Source organism: Ranitomeya imitator, chromosome 9, assembly GCF_032444005.1.
Source record: "Ranitomeya imitator isolate aRanImi1 chromosome 9, aRanImi1.pri, whole genome shotgun sequence".
Lineage (NCBI taxonomy): Eukaryota > Metazoa > Chordata > Amphibia > Anura > Dendrobatidae > Ranitomeya > Ranitomeya imitator.
The window spans coordinates 133,246,865-133,253,752 of NC_091290.1; positions in this window are offsets into that span (position 1 = coordinate 133,246,865).

A 6,888-nucleotide genomic window follows, 5' to 3' on the forward strand; every position below is an offset into this window, starting at 1 on the left:
CTGGCTAATCCTGTAATGTGTATATAGTGGGTACCGAAAGTATTCAGACCCCATTACATTTTTCACTCTTTGTTTCATTGCAGCAATTTGGTAAATTCAAAAAAGTTCATTTTTTCTCATTACTGTACACTCTGCACCCCATCTTGACTGAAAAAAACTGAAATTATTAAAAAAGAAAAAACAAAATATCACATGGTCATAAGTATTCCCTTTGCTCAGACACTCATATTTAACCCCTTTACCCCCAAGGATGGTTTGCACGCTAATGACCGAGCCAATTATTACAATTCTGACCACTGTCCCTTTATGAGGTTATAACTCTGGAACACTTCAACGGATCCCGATGATTTTGACACTGTTTTCTCGTGACATATTGTACGTCATGTTAGTGGTAACATTTCTTTGATATGACTTGCGTGTATTTATGAAAAAAAAGGAAATTTGGCGAAAATTTTGAAAATTTCACAATTTTTCCAACTTTGAGTTTTCATGCCCTTAAATCACAGAGATATGTCACACAAAATACTTAATAAGTAACATTTCCCACATGTCTACTTTACATCAGCACAATTTTGGAACCAACTTTTTTTTTGTTAGGGAGCTCTAAGGGTTAAAAGTTGACCAGCAATTTCTCATTTTTACAACACCATTTTTTTTTAGGGACCACATCTCATTTGAAGTCATTTTGAGGGGTCTATATGATAGAAAATACCCAAGTGTGACACCATTCTAAAAACTGCACCCCTCAAGGTTCTCAAAACCACATTCAGGAGGTTTATTAACCCTTCAGGTGTTTCACAGAATTTTTGGAATGTTAAACAAAAAAATGAACATTTAACTTTTTTCATAAAAAAGATCCAATTTTTTTTTTATTTTCCCAAGGGTAACCAAAAGTTGTTGTCCAATTTGTCCTGAGTACTCTGATACTCCATGTGTGGGGGTAAACCACTGTTTGGGTGCATGGCCGAGCTCGGAAGGGAAGGAGCGCTGTTTGACTTTTTCAACGCAGAATTGGCTGGAATTGAGATTAGATGCCATGTCGCAAGGTGCCGCCTAAACAGTGGAAACTCCCAATCCTAACTCCAACACACCCCTAACACTAATCACAACCATAACCACACCCCTAACCCGAACACACCCCTAACGCTAATCCCAACCCTAACCATAATGACAAACCTAACACCCCTAATCCCAATCCTTACCCTCATCCCAACCGTAACCGTAATCCTAACTTTAGCCCCAACACTAACCCTAATGGGAAAATGGAAATAAATACATTTTTTTCCCTAACTAAGGCGGTGATGAAGGGGGGTTTGATTACTATTTATAGCGGATTTTTATGATTGGCAGCCGTCACACACTGAAAGACGCTTTTTATTGCAAAAAATATTTTTTGCATCACCACATTTTGAGAGCTATAATTTTTCCATATTTTGGCCCACAGAGTCATGTGAGGTCTTGTTTTTTGCAGAACGAGTTGACGTTTTTATTGGAACCATTTTCGGACACATGACATTTTTTGATTGCTCTTTATTCCGATTTTTGGGAGGCAGAATGAACAAAAACCAGCTATTCATTAATTTCTTTGGGGGGGGGGGGGGCGTTTATACCTATCCGCCTATGGTAAAATTGATAAGGCTCTTTTATTCGTCGGGTCAGAACTATGACAGCAATACCTCAATTATATCATTTTTTATGTTTTGGCGCTTTTATACAATAAAAACTATTTTATATAAAAAAATAAATATCTTTGCATCGCTTTATTCTGAGGGCTATAACGTTTTTTCACTCAAATGTTTATTTATTGATAGAATAAATATTTATTTTGTATTATTGTTTAATAATATTTAAAATATTTTTACAATTATTAAAACATTTTTTTTTTTTAATTCGTTCTTAGATTTACACTGTGTCCCACTATGGGACATTCATTTTGTGTAGGCAGATCTGCATGCTATAGAAGCTGTTGATGCTCCAGCTTCTGTGCACTAACCTTAGAGACTTCCTGACATGCACTATGCAAGACAGGAAGTCTCTCAGCTCTGAAGACCCGGACGACATCGGATCTCCATGGAAACGATCGGGGCCCCAGAGTCTCTGATCAAAAGGCAGAGGGGCTGTCAGCCCTTTGCCGGCTCCAGAATGCTGCGATCATGTTTGATCCGCAGTGTTTCAGGGGTTAAAGTGCCGGGTGTCAGCTGTGAAAATCAGCTGATACCCGGCCCGATCGACCGCACACACCCCGTGTGCACGGCCGATCCGTCCATGGGGATTACCAGGTCACATGGATGGAATAGTACGTCCAATTCCAGAAAGGAGTTAAGTCACATGCTATTTCCTTGTGATCCTCCTTGTGAAGGATTTACTCCTTCATTGGAGTCCAGCTCTGTTAATTAGACTGATAGGACTTGATTTGGAAAGGCGCACACCTGTCTATATAAGACCTCACAGCTCACAGTGCATGTCAGACTAAATGGGAATCATGAGGTCAAAGGAACTGGCCAAGGAGCTCAGAGACAGAATTGTGGCAAGGCCCAGATCTGGTCAAGGTTATAACAGAATTTCTGCAGTACTCAAGGTTCCTAAGAGCACAGTGGCCTCCATGATCCTTAAATGATGTTTGGGACCACCAGAAGTCTTCTTAGACCTGGCCGTCCAGGTAAACTGAGCAATCGTGGGAGAAGAGCCTTGGTGAGAGGTAAAGAAGAGCCCCAAGACACTGTGTCTGAGCTCCAGAGATGCAGTAGAGAGATGGGAGAAAGTTCCACAAAGTCAACTATCACTGCAGCCCTCCACCAGTCGGGCCTTTATGGCAGAGTGGCCCGATGGAAGCCTCTCCTCAGTGCAAGACATATGAAAGCCCTCAAAGAGTTTGCTACAAAACACAAGGACTCCCAGGCTATGAGAAATAAGATTCTATGGTCAGAATGACAGTGAAAGGGAAACGACTGAAACCATGAAATAAAGTGTACAAGAACTGTGTCCGCAGATACTAAATGGCCCCCACCTATATGGATCCCCACAGATCGGATCCCTGACATATCATAATGTGATACCATTTGCGAACATACATATGAGGGTCCAACTGCATAGTCTAATCTGAGTCTGACCCCATCTCACATACTTTACTCTGCAACACTGCTTTTTTGTGGGTGCACTTAAAAAAAACCCCTAAGAGTGGAAAAAAGATTACATTATACTCTGCAACATCTGATTTCATTTCCACTTCACTTAATAAATTGAAATCAATGAACAGGTTGGTTAGATGTGTTGGGCAGCTATGTCTGTTGCTCCTGACCTTCCCGTAGGTGGCGGGAGTCATACAGATGAGTTACCCAGAGGTTAGCGCTTAGCTAGCATGATGGTGCAGGTGTTAGCACTGCTGGTGTCCTGGGGTCACCTCTGACTGAGGTGAATGAGATTTCTCCTCTCAGACACATCTTAGAAAATGAAATCAGAGACCTCAAATGAAGCCTGCTCTTCCTTTTCATAACCTGTCTTTGGGTAATGATAGGCATATTGATGACCTAGGCATCATGTAATTCTATGGTGGCTCAGTGGTTAGCTCCTTTATCTTTCAATGCTTAAGTCCTTAGTTCAATTCTGACTGAGGTCTGAGTAATTCTACCTCTCAGTTGTACTTTAGAAAATGCAAATGGACCTGCTCTTTTTTTCCTGATGTTCCCATTGGTGTTGTGAGTCATATCAATGATTTTGCCAAGTTTTCTGTTTTGAGCAGCACAGTAGCGCAGTGGAAAGCGTTGATGCTTTGCAGCATGGGAGTCCTGGGTTCAAATCCCACCGTGGAAAATTATAAATGGATCTTCTCTAAACTAAATGTTCCTGATCTTCCCATTTAGGCTGGTAGTAATATCAATGACTTTGCTAAAATTTATCTTCCGAGCAGCATAGCGGCCCAGTGAAAAGAACTGGTGCTTCGCAGCATGGGAGTCCATGGTTCAAATCCCACCATGACAAATTGCAGATGGACCTGCTCTAGTTTTTATTTATCTTCCCATTGGTGCAGCGAGTCATATCAATGACTTTGCCAAAAGGTCTTTTCTGAGCAGCACGGTAGCTCAGTGGTTAGTTTTATTACCTGCCAATCCTTGGCTCCTTAGATCATTTCTGACTGAGGTCTGAGTAATTCTTCCTCTAAGATTCTCTGGATTTTCATGATCTTCCCATTGGTGCTGTGAGTCATATCAATGACTTTAAAAAAGGTTCCTTCAGAGCAGCACGGTGTCCCAGTGGAAAGTACTGGTGCTTTACAGCATGGGAGTTCTGTGTTCTAATCCCACCATGGGAAATTGCAAATGGAACACACTTTAGTTTTTCCTGATTTTCTCTGAGATGCTGGTAGTAATATCCTCGACTTTGCCAACAGCTCTTTCCTGAGCATCATGGTGGCTCAGTGGTTAGCTTGCTTACCTTCCAGTGCTTGGGTCCATAGTTCAATTCTGGCTGAGGTCTGAGTAATTCTACCTCTCAGTTGTTATAGTTTTTCCTGATCTTCACATTGTGCTATGAGTCATATCAATGACTTTGAAAAGCACACCTTCCGAGCAGCACGGTAGCCCAGTGGAAAGGACTGGCGCTTAACAACATGAGAATTCTGGGTTCTAATCCCACAGTGGTAAACTGCGTATGTCCCTGCTTAAGTTTTTTCTAATCTTCCCATTAGTGATGGTCTTAATATGTATGACTTCGACAAAGATTATCTTCAGAGCAGCACGGTAGCCCAGTGGAAAGGACTGGTGCTCTGCAGCATGGGAGTCCAGGGTTCTAATCCCACCATGGACGACATCTGCAAGGAGTTTGTATGTTCTCCCCGTGCTCAGATTGTCGGCCTCCCATGCTCTAAAGACATACATGTAAGGGCGAGTGATGGACGTGCTGTGGCTAATGATGTGTCACCTGAGCAGCATCCAGGAGGGCTGCTTGCCTGCCTCCCCCCTTTGGGCAAGTATTCTGATTGGATTAATGTTCTGGCACAATTAGCAACAAATTGATTTGTATATATTAACAGCTCAGCACCAGCTGAGCTGTGAAAAAGTCTTTTTGGGACTTAGGAAAAATTTTCCCCCTTCTATCCATATCATTTCAATAAATTCTTATGTTCCTCCAATTCTCAGAAACACAGGACAGGAGCTGCTTACCCAATAGACACAGGGAACACCACAGCACCTCCATTGCATGTCTTTAGAGCATGGGCAGCCGACAATCTGAGCACGGGGAGAACATACAAACTCCTTGCAGATGTCGTCCATGGTGGGATTAGAACCCTGGACTCCCATGCTGCAGAGCACCAGTCCTTTCCACTGGGCTACCGTGCCGCTTAGGAGATAAGCTTTATCGGAGTCATACATATTACGACCATCACCAATGGAAAGATAAGGAAAAGCTAAAGCAAGTCCATTAGCAACTTCCCATAGTGGGACTCGAACTCCTGACTCCCACGCTGCAAAGCACCAGTCCTTTCCACTGGGCTACCATGTTGCTTGGAACTTAACCTTTGGCAACGTCATTGATATTACTACCAGCACCAATGAGAAGATCAGGAAGAACTAGAGCACGGTAATGCAGTGGAAAGCGCTGGTGCTTTGCAGCATGTGAATCCAGTGTTCAAATCCACCATGAGAAATTGCAAATGGCCCTGCTCTAGTTTTTCCTGATCTTCCCTTAGGTGCTTGTAGTAATATCAATGACTTTGACAGAGATTATTTTCTGAGCAGCACGGTAGCCCAGTGGAAAGGACTGGTGCTCTGCAGCATGGGAGTCCAGGGTTCTAATCCAGCCATGGGAAATTGCAAATGGACCTGCTCTTGTTTTTCCTGATCTTGCTGCTTGGAAAATAATCTTTGGCAAACTAATTAATGTTACTACCAGCACCAATGGGAGGAGCAGAAAAAACTAAAGCAGGTCCATCCGCAGATTCCCATGGTGGGATTAGAACCCAGAACTCCCACGCCACAAAGCTCCTGTGCTTTCCACTGAGCCACCGTGCTGCTTCAAATCCCATCATGAGAAATTGCAAATGGATGTGCTTTAGTGTTTCCTGATCTTCACATTGGTGCTGTTAGTAATATCAATGACTTTGCCAAAAAATATTTTCAGAGCAGCACGGTGGCGCATTGGAAAGGAATGGTGCTTTGCAACATAGAAGTCAAGTGTTCGAATCCCACCATGGGAAATTGCAAATGGACTTGCTTTTTCTTGAAATGATCTTCCCATTGATGCTGATAGTAATATCAATGACTTTGGCAAAGTTTAGTTTCTGAGCAGCACGGTAGCCCAGTGGAAAGGACTGGTGCTCTGCAGCATGGGAGTCCAGGGTTCTAATCCCACCATGGACGACATCTGCAAGGAGTTTGTATGTTCTCCCCGTGCTCAGATTGTCGGCCTCCCTTGAAAGACATACATGTAAGGGCGAGTGACGGACGTGCTGTGGCTAATGATGTGTCACCTGAGCAGCATCCAGGAGGGCTGCTTGCCTGCCTCCCCCCTTTGGGCAAGTATTCTGATTGGATTAATGTTCTGGCACAATTAGCAACAAATTGATTTGTATATATTAACAGCTCAGCACCAGCTGAGCTGTGAAAAAGTCTTTTTGGGACTTAGGAAAAATTTTCCCCCTTCTATCCATATCATTTCAATAAATTCTTATGTTCCTCCAATTCTCAGAAACACAGGACAGGAGCTGCTTACCCAATAGACACAGGAAACACCACAGGACCTCCATTGTATGTCTTTAGAGCACGGGAGGCCGACAATCTGAGCACGGGGAGAACATACAAACTCCTTGCAGATGTCATCCATGGTTGGATTAGAACCCTGGACTCCCATGCTGCAGAGCACCAGTCCTTTCCACTGGGCTACCGTGCTGCT